This window comes from Arachis hypogaea, chromosome 10 (assembly GCF_003086295.3).
Source record: "Arachis hypogaea cultivar Tifrunner chromosome 10, arahy.Tifrunner.gnm2.J5K5, whole genome shotgun sequence".
NCBI lineage: Eukaryota > Viridiplantae > Streptophyta > Magnoliopsida > Fabales > Fabaceae > Arachis > Arachis hypogaea.
The window spans coordinates 59,909,436-59,924,261 of record NC_092045.1 but is presented as its reverse complement, the minus strand read 5'-3'; positions in this window follow the sequence as shown (position 1 = coordinate 59,924,261).

Here is a 14,826-nt window from a genome sequence, read left to right as displayed (position 1 = left end):
AGATTCACCCTTTAAAAGGATCTTCTCACTTCCGCACGTTACAACTTTTCAGAACCCTTGTTTTCTCTGTAAGTCATGAGACATTAAACCTCCTCGGTTAAGGTTAGGAGCTCTGTTTATTTCTATGGATTAAGACTATTGCTTTTCTATTTTAATTAATATATTAATTTAGTTTCAAGGATTGCTTTCGTTTTTCATCTTATGAATTTGGGTAGAACAATAGTATAACCCTTTTTCTACATATGTTCTCGTGATTCTCGACAGAGTTATCTCACTTGAACAACAGCTTGAAAGCAAATTCCTTTTAAATTGCTAATTACTTGAACTAATCTGGATACGTGACATACAATCCGTTTAGCTTTGGGTAATTAGGGTTTTTGTGGCCATAAACTAGAATCGCTCTTACCCTCTAATCTAAATTAAGTGACCAAGACATTGGCGGTTGATTTGGGTTAGAAGAGACTAAATCACTAAGACATTATGGTTTAGTCAATTACAGTTTGCTATGAAACGAATCTTGTATGATTAAAATAGTTGGTGAGAAAACTTAATCCGAACGAATAAACAACTCCAAAACCTTAACTGTTTTCTCTCATATATTTCACGCCAGTTTTATTGGTTGGTTTCCAATTCTCTAAGTTTACTGTTTAATGCATTTTACAACCCCCAAAACACAATTTTCTACTTCCCTGACTAAGTGAGTCATTCAACCATTGTTGTTCAGTCTATCAATCCTCGTGGGATCGACCCTCACTCACCTGAGGTATTACTTGGTATGACCTAGTGCACTTGCTGGTTAGTTTGTAGGTATTCAAAATCATGCATCAAGTTTTTGGCGTTGTTGCTGGGGATTGACTATGATTGACAACTACTAGTTGTCTGATTGATTAGATTAGGTGTTTTTAGTTTTTGATTTGTTTTAATTCTGTGTTCTTTTCTTTTTGTTTTTTTATTTTCAAAAATTGAGTGCTATTTTAGTTAATATCTTTTTTCCCTTAATTTTTGAAATTAAGTTTGGTGTTTTCAATTTTTAGTTTTATTTTCTTTTGTTCCTAAATTTTTGAATTCTTAGCTTTATTTTTTTTAATTTTTCTCTTTAATTTTTAAAATTTAGTTTGGTGTCCCCCTTTAGTAATTTTATTCTATTTTTCCTGATTAATTTTCTTTTCTTTATTTTTCAAAATTAGTGGTTCATTTTTCTTTATTGATTTTTGAGTTTTTAGTATTAATTATTTATTTTATTTTATTTTCTTTTATTTACACAGGATACCTCACTGGAAATTCTCTACACTCTGACATAGAGATTCGCATGTTTCTTTTGTATTCTATTTGTTTATGAGCAGGAAAAAGGACAAATAATCCCTTCTTGAATTCAATCTTAAACCTGAGAGGACCTTAAGGTGGCGTTTGCAATAAAGTAGTGCTTACAAAGCCGGAGAGAATCTCAGAGACACTTTTGAGAAGGAAGCTAAAGAGGCTACCATGGATCCCAACAATATAGTTAATGCTAATGTTAAGAATCCAAATGGTAATGAGTAGCCTAGAAGGATGCTTGGCTCATACACTGCTCCCACCCCTGATTTCTATGGGAATAATATTGTGGTACCTCCTATAGGTGCAAACAATTTTAAGCTGAAGCCTCAGTTGATCACTTTGGTGTAACAAAACTGCTAGTTTCATGGACTCTCGTAGGAAGACCCAAATTTGTTCATCTCTAACTTCCTGCAAATTTGTGATACTTGAAAACTAATGGAGTAAATCCGGATGTCTATAAGCTGTTGTTCTTCCCATATGCTGTGAGGGACAAGGCAAAGCAGTGGCTTGACACCCAGCCTAAGAAAAGCTTGGACACTTGGGAAAAGGTGGTCAACAGATTTCTAACCAAGTTCTTTCCTTCTCAGAAGCTAACTAAGCTGAGGACAAATGTTCAAACTTTCAGGCAGAGAAAGGGTGAGTCCCTCTATGAAGCTTGGGAGAGATTGGTGCGCGAAATTGTGAACAATACTTTTCACAACTCTCATAATCCCCGGTCATGAACCCCAAAAACTTGGTGTTCAATACCATTGCATTACACAACTTCGCACAACTAACCAGCAAGTGCACTGGGTCGTCCAAGTAATAAACCTTACGCGAGTAAGGGTCGATCCCACGGAGATTGTTAGTATGAAGCAAGCTATGGTCATCTTGTAAATCTTAGTCAGGCAAGCTCAAATGGATATGGTGATGAACGCATAAAAACATAAAGATAAAGATAGAGGTACTTATGTAATTCATTGGTAGGAACTTCAGATAAGTGATGAGCGGATAATTTGTACGCTTTTTGGCATTGTTTTTAGTATGTTTTTAGTATGATCTAGTTAGTTTTTAGTATATTTTTATTAGTTTTTAGTTAAAATTCACTTTTCTGGACTTTACTATGAGTTTGTGTGTTTTTCTGTGATTTCAGGTATTTTCTGGCTGAAATTGAGGGACCTGAGCAAAAATCTGATTCAGAGACTAAAAAGGACTGCAGATGCTGTTGGATTCTGACCTCCCTGCACTCGAAGTGGATTTTCTGGAGCTACAGAAGCCCAATTGGCGCGCTCTGAACGGCGTTGGAAAGTAGACATCCTGGGCTTTCCAGCAATATATGATAGTCCATACTTTGCCCAAGATTTGATGGCCCAAACCGGCGTTCAAAGTCACCCTCAGAAATCCCAGCGTTAAACGCTGGAACTGGCACCAAAATGGGAGTTAAACACCCAAACTGGCATAAAAGCTGGCGTTTAACTCCAGGAGGAGTCTCTACACGAAAATGCTTCATTGCTCAGCCCAAGCACACACCAAGTGGGCCCGGAAGTGGATTTTTATGTCATTTACTCATCTCTGTACACCCTAGGCTACTAGTTCTCTATAAGTAGGACCTTTTACTATTGTATTTTCATCTTTTGATCACTCTAGATCTCTAGATCATATTTGGACACTTAGTTCTTAGATCTTTGGGAGGCTGGCCTCACGGCCATGCCTAGACCCTGTACTTATGTATTTTCAACGGTGGAGTTTCTACACACCATAGATTAAGGTGTGGAGCTCTGCTGTACCTCGAGTGTTAATGCAATTACTATTGTTCTTCTATTCAATTCCGCTTGTTCTTGTTCTAAGATATCACTTGTTCTTCAACTTGATGAATGTGATGATCCGTGACACTCATCATCATTCTCACCTATGAACGTGTGACTGACAACCACCTCCGTTCTACCTTCGATTGGGTGAATATCTCTTGGATTCCTAATTGCACGATGCATGGTTGATCGCCTGACAACCGAGTGCTCGCCTGACAACCGAGCCAACCATTCCGTGAGATCAGAGTCTTCGTGGTATAGGCTAGAACTGATGGCGGCATTCAAGAGAATCCGGAAGGTCTAACCTTGTCTGTGGTATTCTGAGTAGGATTCAATGATTGAATGACTGTGACGTGCTTCAAACTCCTAGCAGGCGGGGCGTTAGTGACAGACGCAAAAGAATCGATGGATTCTATTCCGGCCTGACCGAGAACCGACAGATGATTACCCATGCTGTGACAGAGCATAGGCGACGTTTTCACTGAGAGGATGGGAGGTAGCCATTGACAACGGTGAAACCCTACATAAGCTTGCCATGGAAAGGAGTAAGAAGGATTGGATGAAGACAGTAGGAAAGCAGAGAGACGGAAGGGAAGGCATCTTCATGCGCTTATCTGAAGTTCCTACCAATGAATTACATAAGTATCTCTATCTTTATCTTATTGTTTATTTTCGTTCATCATCATATCCATTTGAGTTTGCCTGACTAAGATTTACAAGATGACCATAGCTTGCTTCATACTAACAATCTCCGTGGGATCGACCCTTACTCGCGTAAGGTTTATTACTTGGACGACCCAGTGCACTTGCTGGTTAGTTGTGCGAAGTTGTGTAATGCCATGGTACTGAGCTACCAAGTTTTTGGGGTTCATGACCGGGGATTATGAGAGTTGTGAAAAGTATTGTTCAAAATTTCACGCACCAAGTTTTTGGCGCCGTTGCCGGGGATTGTTCAGTTTGGACAACTGACGGTTCATCTTGTTGCTTAGATTAGGTATTTTTTTTCTTCAGAGTTCTTAAGAATGAATTCTAGTGTTTCAAGGTGATGCTCTTATCATCACCAAAGCTGATTGATCTTCATCAATTTAGCTCTTGAATGCAATGTTCTGCTGAAGCTTAGCTGACCATGTCTAATTCCTTTAGACTAAAGCTTTAGACTAACATTGCATGATTCCTGGAGTTCTCATTAAGAATTTTGATATCTTTTTCCATTTAATTTTCGAAAAACACAAAAAAATAAAAAAAAAATCATAAAATCCAAAAATTTCTTGTTTGAGTCTAGTGTCTCATCTTAAGTTTGGTGTCAATTGCATGCATTCATTCATGTGTCTTAAGGATCTTCAAATAATTCTTGATGATTTCTTACTCCAATCTTTGAATTCTCTTGACTTGAGTGTTTATGTGTCTCATATGCATTATCATTAGTGTTAGTAGTATACAAACTGCTAAGTTTGGTGTCTTGCATGCATTGTTATTTGATTTTAGTTGCATTTTGATTATAAAAAAAACCAAAAATCTTTTTAATTTGTGTCTTCTCAAGTCAATGATACAGAGAATTGAAGATTCAGAACATACAGCAGAGGAATTATACAGAAAAAGCTGGGCGTTCAAAACGCCCAGTGAAGAAGGACAGACTGGCGTTTAAACGCCAGCCAGGGTACCTGGTTGGGCGTTTAACGCCCAAAAAGGTATAGTTTTGGGCGTTAAACGCCAGAATGTGCACCATTCTGGGCGTTTAATGCCAGGATGGCACAAGGGGGAAGATTATGTTTTTAAAATGCAATTTTTTTCAGGTTTCAAAGTTTTTCAAAATCAAATCTTTTTCAAATCATATCTTTTCAATCAAATCTCTTTGAAATTCAATTTCTTTCTATTTTCAAAAATACTTACTATCAATTAATGATTTGATTCAACATTTCAAGTATGTTGCCTTTTCTGTTGAGAAAGGTTTAATGTTTGAATCATATCTTTTCTTGTTAGCCAAGTTTTTAATTTTTCAAAATCAAATCTTTTTAAAATGTTTTTCAAATCATATCTTCTCAATCACATTTTTTTTTAAACCAATCATATTTTCTTAACCACATAGAGGATTCCACATTTCTTGTTCTCTTCTCTCTCATATGAGCAGGAGCAAAGACAAAGGCATTCTTGTTGAGGCTGACCCTGAACCTGAAAGGACCTTGAAGAGAAAGCTAAGAGAAGCCAAAGCACAACTCTCTTTAGAGGCCCTGACCGAATTCTTCAAAGGAGAAGAACACATGGCAGCCGAAAACAACAATGCCAACAATGCAAGGAAGGTGCTGGGTGACTTTACTGCACCTACTCCCGATTTCTATGGGAGAAGCATCTCTATCCCTGCCATTGGAGCAAACAACTTTGAGCTTAAGCCTCAATTAGTTTCTCTAATGCAACAGAATTGCAAGTTCCATGGACTTCCACTGGAAGATCCTCATCAGTTTTTAGCTGAGTTCTTGTAAATCTGTGACACTGTCAAGACTAATGGGGTTGACCCTGAGGTCTACAGACTTATGCTATTCCCTTTTGCTGTAAGAGACAGAGCTAGAACATGGTTGGACTCACAACCTAAAGAAAGCCTGGACTCTTGGGAAAAGCTAGTCAATGCCTTATTGGCAAAGTTCTTTCCACCTCAAAAATTGAGTAAGCTTAGAGTGGAAGTCCAAACCTTCAGACAGAAGGAAGGAGAATCCCTCTATAAAGCTTGGGAAAGATACAAACAATTAATCAGAAAATGTCCCTCTGACATGCTTTCGGAATGGAGCATCATAGGAATTTTCTATGATGGTCTTTTTGAACTGTCCAGGATGTCCTTGGATAGCTCTGCTGGAGGCTCTCTTCATCTGAAGAAGACGCCTACAGAAGCTCAAGAGCTAATTGAAATGGTTGCAAATAACCAATTCATGTACACTTCTGAAAGAAATCCTGTGAACAATGGGACTAGTCAGAAGAAAGGAGTTCTTGAGATTGACACTCTGAATGCCATATTGGCACAGAACAAAATATTGACCCAACAAGTCAATATGATTTCTCAAAGTCTGTCTGGAATGCAAAATGCACCAAGCAGTACTAAGGAAGCTTCATCTTAGGAAGAAGCTTATGATCCTGAGAACCCTTCAATGGAAGAGGTGAATTACATGGGAGAACCCTATGGAAACACCTATAATCCTTCATGGAGAAACCATCCAAATTTTTCATGGAAGGATCAACAGAGACCTCAACAAGGTTTCAACAACAATAATGGTGGAAGAAACAGGTTTAGCAATAGCAAGCCTTTTCCATCATCTTCTCAGCAACAGACAGAGAGTTCTAAGCAGAATACCTCTGACTTAGCAACCATGGTCTCTGATCTGATCAAAACCACTCAAAGTTTCATGACTGAAACAAGGTCCTCCATTAGAAATTTGGAAAGACAAGTGGGTCAGCTGAGCAAGAAAATTACTGAACTCCCTCCTAGTACTCTTCCAAGCAATACAGAAGAAAATCCAAAAGGAGAGTGCAAGGCCATCAACATGGCCGAATTGTGGGAGGAAGAAGAGGCAGTGAACGCCACTGAGGAAGGCCTCACTGGGCGTCCACTGGCCTCCAATGAATTCCCTAATGAGGAACCATGGGAATCTGAGGCTCAAACTGAGACCATAGAGATTCCATTAGACTTACTTCTGCCATTCATGAGCTCTGATGAGTATTCTTCCTCTGAAGAGGATGAGTATGTCACTGAAGAGCAAGTTGCTAAATACCTTGGAGCAATCATGAAGCTAAATGACAAGTTAGTTGGAAATGAGACATGGGAGGATGAACCCCCTTTGCTCACCAAAGAACTGGATGACTTGTCTAGGCAGAAACTGCCTCAAAAGAGACAGGATCCTGGAAAGTTTTCAATACCTTGTACCATAGGCACCATGACCTTCAAGAAGGCCTTGTGTGACTTAGGGTCAAGTGTAAACCTCATGCCCCTCTCTGTAATGGAGAAGTTAGGGATCTCTGAGGTGCAAGCTGCAAAAATCTCACTAGAGATGGCAGACAATTCAAGAAAACAAGCCCATGGACTTGTAGAGGATGTTCTGGTTAAAGTTGAAGACCATTACATCCCTACTGATTTCATAGTCCTAGAGACTGGGAAGTGCATGGATGAGTCCATCATCCTTGGCAGACCCTTCCTAGCCACTGCAAAGGCTGTGATTGATGATGATAGAGGGGAGTTGATCATTCACGTGAATGAAGAATCCTTGGTGTTTAAGGCTCAAGGATATCCCTCTATCACCATGGAGAGGAAGCATGAAGAGTTTCCCTCAAAATAGAGCCAAACAGAGCCCCCACAGTCAAACTCTAAGTTTGGTGTTAGGAGGCCACAACCAAACTCTAAGTTTGGTGTTGAACCCCCACATTCAAACTCTAAGTTTGGTGTTGGGAGGATCCAACATAGCTCTGAGCATTTATGAGGCTCCATGAGAGTCCTCTGTCAAGCTAATGACATTAAAGAAGCGCTTGTTGGGAGGCAACCCAATGTTTTATAAATAACTATTTTCTTTTGTTATTTTATATTTTTGTAGGTTGATGATCATAAGAAGTCACAAAATCAATGAAAAAAGCAAAAACAGAATGAAAAACAGGAAAAAAAATAGCACACCCTGGAGGACGCACCCACTGGCGTTTAAACGCCAGTGAGGTTAGCTGTTGGGCGTTTAACGCCCAGTCTGGCACCATTCTGGGCGTTTAACGCCAGAAAGGGGCACCAGACTGGCGTTAAACGCCAGAAATGGGCAAGAAGCTGGCGTTAAACGCCATAAATGGGCACCAGCCCGGCGTTTAACGCCAGAAATGGCTAAAAACGTGATTTTGTTTGCCATTTGGTGCAGGGATGACTTCTCCTTGACACCTCAGGATCTGTGGACCCCACAGGATCCCCACCTACCCTACCACTCTCTCTCTTCTTCACCCATTCACCAATCACCTCAACACCTCTTCCCCAAAAACCCTTCACCTATCAAATCCCATCTTTCTCTTCACCACTCACATCCATCCTTCATAAAACCCCACCTACCTCACCATTCAAATTCAAACCACTTTCCCACCCAAACCCACCCTCAAATGGCTGAATCCTACCCTCCCCCTTCTCCTATATAAACCCTCCTTCACCCCTTCATTTTCACACTTCCTAAACACCATTTCTCTCCCCTTTTGGCCGAACACAAAGCCATTCCCTTCTTCCTCTTTTCTTCTTCTTCTACTCTCTTCTTTCTTCTTTTGCTCGAGGACGAGCAAACCTTTTAAGTTTGGTGTGGTAAAAGCATTGCTTTTTGTTTTTCCATAACCATTTATGGCATCCAAGGCCGAAGAAACCTCTAGAAAGAGGAAAGGGAAGGCAAAAGCTTCCACCTCCGAGTCATGGGAGATGGAAAGATTCATCTCAAGGGTGCATCAAGACCACTTCTATGCAGTTGTGGCCTTGAAGAAGGTGATCCCCGAGGTCCCTTTTTCACTCAAAAAGGGTGAATATCCGGAGATCCGACATGAGATCCGAAGAAGAGGTTGGGAAGTCCTTACCAACCCCATTCAACAAGTCGGAATCTTGATGGTTCAAGAGTTCTATGCCAATGCATGGATCACCAAGAACCATGATCAAAGTGTGAACCCGGATCCAAAGAATTATCTTACTATGGTTCGGGGGAAATACTTGGATTTTAGTCCAGAAAGTGTAAGGTTGGCATTCAATTTGCCCATGATGCAAGGAGATGAACATCCTTACACTAGAAGGGTCAACTTTGATCAAAGGTTGGACCAAGTCCTCACAGTCATATGTGAAGAGGGCGCCCAATGGAAGAGAGATTCAAGAGGGAAGCCGATTCAATTAAGAAGGCATGACCTCAAGCCCGTGGCTAGAGGATGGTTGGAGTTCATCCAACGCTCAATCATTCCCACTAGCAACTGGTCCGAAGTTACCATAGACCGGGCTATCATGATCCATAGCATCATGATTGGAGAAGAAATAGAGGTCCATGAGGTTATAGCCCAAGAACTCTATAAGGTGGCGGATACGTCCTCTACCTTGGCAAGGTTAGCCTTTCCTCATCTCATCTGTCACATCTGTTATTCAGTTGGAGTTGACATAGAGGGAGACATCCCCATTGATGAGGACAAGCCCATCACTAAGAAGAGAATGGAGCACACAAGAGACCCCACTCATCATGAGATCCCTGAGATTCCTCAAGGGATGCACTTTCCTCCACAAAACTATTGGGAGCAACTGAACACCTCCCTAGGAGAATTGAGTTCCAACATGGGACAACTAAGGATGGAGCACCAAGAACACTCCATCATCCACCATGAAATTAGAGAAGATCAAAGAATCATGAGGGAGGAGCAACAAAGACAAGGAAGAGACATTGAGGAGCTCAAGCACTCCATAGGATCTTCAAGAGGAAGAAAGAGCCGCCATCACTAAGGTGGACCCGTTCCTTGATTTCCTTGTTCTTTATTCTTCTGTTTTTCGAATTTTAGTGCTTATGTTTATCTATGTTTGTGCCTTGTGATCATTAGTGTCTTAGTGTCTATGCCTTAAAGTTATGAATGTCCTATGAATCCATCACCTTTCTTGAATAAAAACGTGCTTAATTGAAAAGGAAAGAATTGCATGAATTTTGAATTTTACAACAGTTTAATTATTTTGATGTGGTGGCAATATTTTTGTTTTCTGAATGTATGCTTAAACAGTGCATATGTCTTTTGAATTTGTGGTTCACGAATGTTGGCTCTTAAAAGAATGATGAAAAAGGAGACATGTTACTGAGGATCTGAAAAATCATAAAAATGATTCTTGAAGCAAGAAAAAGCAATGAAAAAAAATCGAAAAAAAAAGAGAGAAAAAGAAAAGAAAACGAAAAAAAAGGAGAAAAAGAAATAAAGTTGTGATCCAAGACAATAAGAGTGTGCTTAAGAACCCTGGACACCTCTAGTTGGGGACTCTAGCAAAGCTGAGTCACAATCTGAAAAGGTTCACCCAATTATGTGTCTGTGGCATGTATGTATCCGGTGGTAATACTGGAAGACAGAGTGCTTTGGGCCACAGCCAAGACTCAATAAGTAGCTATGTTCAAGAATCATCATACTTTACTAGGAGAATCATTAACACTATCTGGATTCTAAGTTCCTAAAGAAGCCAATCATTCTGAATTTCAAAGGATAGAGTGAGATGCCAAAACTATTCAGAGGCAAAAAGCTAAAAGCCCCGCTCATCTAATTAATACTGATCTTCATAGATGTTTTTGGAATTCATTGCATATTCTCTTCTTTTTATCTTATTTGATTTTTAGTTGCTTGAGGACAAGCAACAATTTAAGTTTGGTGTTGTGATGAGCGGATAATTTGTACGCTTTTTGGCATTGTTTTTAGTATGTTTTTAGTATGATCTAGTTAGTTTTTAGTATATTTTTATTAGTTTTTAGTTAAAATTCACTTTTCTGGACTTTACTATGAGTTTGTGTGTTTTTCTATGATTTCAGGTATTTTCTGGCTGAAATTGAGGGACCTGAGCAAAAATCTGATTCAGAGACTAAAAAGGACTGCAGATGCTGTTGGATTCTGACCTCCCTGCACTCGAAGTGCATTTTCTGGAGCTACAGAAGCCCAATTGGCGCGCTCTTAACGGCGTTGGAAAGTAGACATCCTGGGCTTTCCCGCAATATATGATAGTCCATACTTTGCCCAAGATTTGATGGCCCAAACCGGCGTTCAAAGTCACCCTCAGAAATCCCAGCGTTAAACGCTGGAACTGGCACCAAAATGGGAGTTAAACGCCCAAACTGGCATAAAGCTGGCGTTTAACTCCAGGAGGAGTCTCTACACGAAAATGCTTCATTGCTTAGCCCAAGCACACACCAAGTGGGCCCGGAAGTGGATTTTTATGTCATTTACTCATCTCTGTACACCCTAGGCTACTAGTTCTCTATAAGTAGGACCTTTTACTATTGTATTTTCATCTTTTGATCACTCTAGATCTCTAGATCATCTTTGGACACTTAGTTCTTAGATCATTGGGAGGCTAGCCTCACGGCCATGCCTAGACCCTGTACTTATGTATTTTCAACGGTGGAGTTTCTACACACCATAGATTAAGGTGTGGAGCTCTGCTGTACCTCGAGTGTTAATGCAATTACTATTGTTCTTCTATTCAATTCCGCTTGTTCTTGTTCTAAGATATCACTTGTTCTTCAACTTGATGAATGTGATGATCCGTGACACTCATCATCATTCTCACCTATGAACGTGTGACTGACAACCACCTCCGTTCTACCTTCGATTGGGTGAATATCTCTTGGATTCCTGATTGCACGATGCATGGTTGATCGCCTGACAACCGAGTGCTCGCCTGACAACCGAGCCAACCATTCCGTGAGATCAGAGTCTTCGTGGTATAGGCTAGAACTGATGGCGGCATTCAAGAGAATCCGGAAGGTCTAACCTTGTCTGTGGTATTCTGAGTAGGATTCAATGATTGAATGACTGTGACGTGCTTCAAACTCCTAGCAGGCGGGGCGTTAGTGACAGACGCAAAAGAATCGATGGATTCTATTCCGGCCAGACCGAGAACCGACAGATGATTACCCATGCTGTGACAGAGCATAGGCGACGTTTTCACTGAGAGGATGGGAGGTAGCCATTGACAACAGTGAAACCCTACATAAGCTTGCCATGGAAAGGAGTAAGAAGGATTGGATGAAGACAGTAGGAAAGCAGAGAGACGGAAGGGAAGGCATCTTCATGCGCTTATCTGAAGTTCCTACCAATGAATTACATAAGTACCTCTATCTTTATCTTATTGTTTATTTTGTTCATCATCATATCCATTTGAGTTTGCCTGACTAAGATTTACAAGATGACCATAGCTTGCTTCATACTAACAATCTCCGTGGGATCGACCCTTACTCGCGTAAGGTTTATTACTTGGACGACCCAGTGCACTTGCTGGTTAGTTGTGCGAAGTTGTGTAATGCCATGGTACTGAGCTACCAAGTTTTTGGGTTCATGACCGGGATTATGAGAGTTGTGAAAGTATTGTTCACAATTTCGCGCACCAATAAGCGCATGAAGATGCCTTCCTTCCGTCTCTTTGCTTTCCTACTGTCTTCATCCAATCCTTCTTACTCCTTTCCATGGCAAGCTTATGCAAGGGTTTCACCGTTGTCAGTGGCTACCTCCATCCTCTCAGTGAAAATGTTCCTATGCTCTGTCACAGCATGGCTAATCATCTATCGGTTCTCGGTCAGGCCGGAATAGAATCCAGCGATTCTTTTGCGTCTGTCACTAACGCCCCGCCTGCTAGGAGTTTGAAGCACGTCACAGTCATTCAATCATTGAATCCTACTCAGAATACCACAGACAAGGTTAGACCTTCTGGATTCTCTTGAATGCCGCCATCAGTTCTAGCCTATACCACGAAGACTCTGATCTCACGGAATGGTTGGCTCGGTTGTCAGGCGAGCACTCGGTTGTCAGGCGATCAACCATGCATCGTGCAATCAGGAATCCAAGAGATATTCACCCAATCGAAGGTAGAACGGAGGTGGTTGTCAGTCACACGTTCATAGGTGAGAATGATGATGAGTGTCATGGATCATCACATTCATCAAGTTGAAGAACAAGTGATATCTTAGAACAAGAACAAGCGGAATTGAATGGAAGAACAATAGCAATTGCATTAATACTCGAGGTACAGCAGAGCTCCACACCTTAATCTATGGTGTGTAGAAACTCCACCGTTGAAAATACATAAGAACAAGGTCTAGGCATGGCCGTGAGGCCAGCCTCCCAGTGATCTAAGATAGCATAAAAATGAAGATAGCTACCAAAGTCTTCAAAGACAATAGTAAAAGGTCCTACTTATAGAGAACTAGTAGCCTAAGGTTTACAGAAATGAGTAAATGACATAAAAATCCACTTCCGGGCCCACTTGGTGTGTGCTTGGGCTGAACAATGAAGCATTTTCGTGTAGAGACTCTTCTTGGAGTTAAACGCCAGCTTTAGTGCCAGTTTGGGCGTTTAACTCCCATTTTGGTGCCAGTTCCGGCGTTTAACGCTGGAATTCCTGAGGGTGACTTTGAACGCCGGTTTGGGCCATCAAATCTTGGGCAAAGTATGGACTATTATATATTGCTGGAAAGCCCAGGATGTCTACTTTCTAACGCCGTTGAGAGCGCACCAATTGGGCTTCTGTAGCTCCAGAAAATCTACTTCGAGTGCAGGGAGGTCAGAATCCAACAGCATCTGCAGTCCTTTTCAGTCTCTGAATCAGATTTTTGCTCAGGTCCCTCAATTTCAGCCAGAAAATACCTGAAATCACAGAAAAACACACAAACTCATAGTAAAGCCCAGAAAAGTGAATTTTAACTAAAAACTAATAAAAATATACTAAAAACTAACTAGATCATACTAAAAACATACTAAAAATAATGCCAAAAAGCGTACAAATTATCCGCTCATCACAACACCAAACTTAAATTGTTGCTTGTCCTCAAGCAACTGAAAATCAAATAAGATAAAAAGAAGAGAATATGCAATGAATTCCAAAAACATCTATGAAGATCAGTATTAATTAGATGAGCGGGGCTTTTAGCTTTTTGCCTCTGAACAGATTTGGCATCTCACTCTATCCTTTGAAATTCAGAATGGTTGGCTTCTTTAGGAACTCAGAATCCAGATAGTGTCATTGATTCTCCTAGTTAAGTATGATGATTCTTGAACAAAGCTACTTATTGAGTCTTGGCTGTGGCCCAAAGCACTCTGTCTTCCAGTATTACCACCGGATACATACATGCCACAGACACATAATTGGGTGAACCTTTTCAGATTGTGACTCAGCTTTGCTAGAGTCCCCAATTAGAGGTGTCCAGGGTTCTTAAGCACACTCTTTTTGCCTTGGATCACAATTTTATTTCTTTTTCCCCTTTTTTTTCGTTTTCTTTTTCTTTTCTTTTTTTTTTCGATTTTTTTTTAATAGAAATGCTTTTTCTTGCTTCAAGAATCATTTTAATGATTTTTCAGATCCTCAGTAACATGTCTCCTTTTTCATCATTCTTTCAAGAGCCAACATTCATGAACCACAAATTCAAGATACATATGCACTGTTTAAGCATACATTCAGAAAACAAAAACATTGCCACCACATCAAAATAATTAAACTATTATAAAATTCAGAATTCATGCAATTCTTTCCTTTTCAATTAAGCACGTTTTATTCAAGAAAGGTGATGGATTCATAGGACATTCATAACTTTAAGGCATAGACACTAAGACACTAATGATCACAAGATACAAACATAGATAAACATAAGCATAAAATTCGAAAAACAGGAGAATAAAGAACAAGGAAATCAAAGAACGGGTCCACCTTAGTGATGGCGGCTCTTTCTTCCTCTTGAAGATCCTATGGAGTGCTTGAGCTCCTCAATGTCTCTTCCTTGTCTTTGTTGCTCCTCCCTCATGATTCTTTGATATTCTCTAATTTCATGGAGCATGATGGAGTGTTCTTGGTGCTCCATCCTTAGTTGTCCCATGTGGAACTCAATTCTCCTAGGGAGGTGTTTAGTTGCTCCCAATAGTTTTGTGAGGAAAGTGCATCCTTGAGGAATCTCAGGGATCTCATGGTGAGTGGGTCTCTTGGTGCTCCATCCTCTTCTTAGTGATGGGCTTGTCCTCATCAATAGGATGTCTC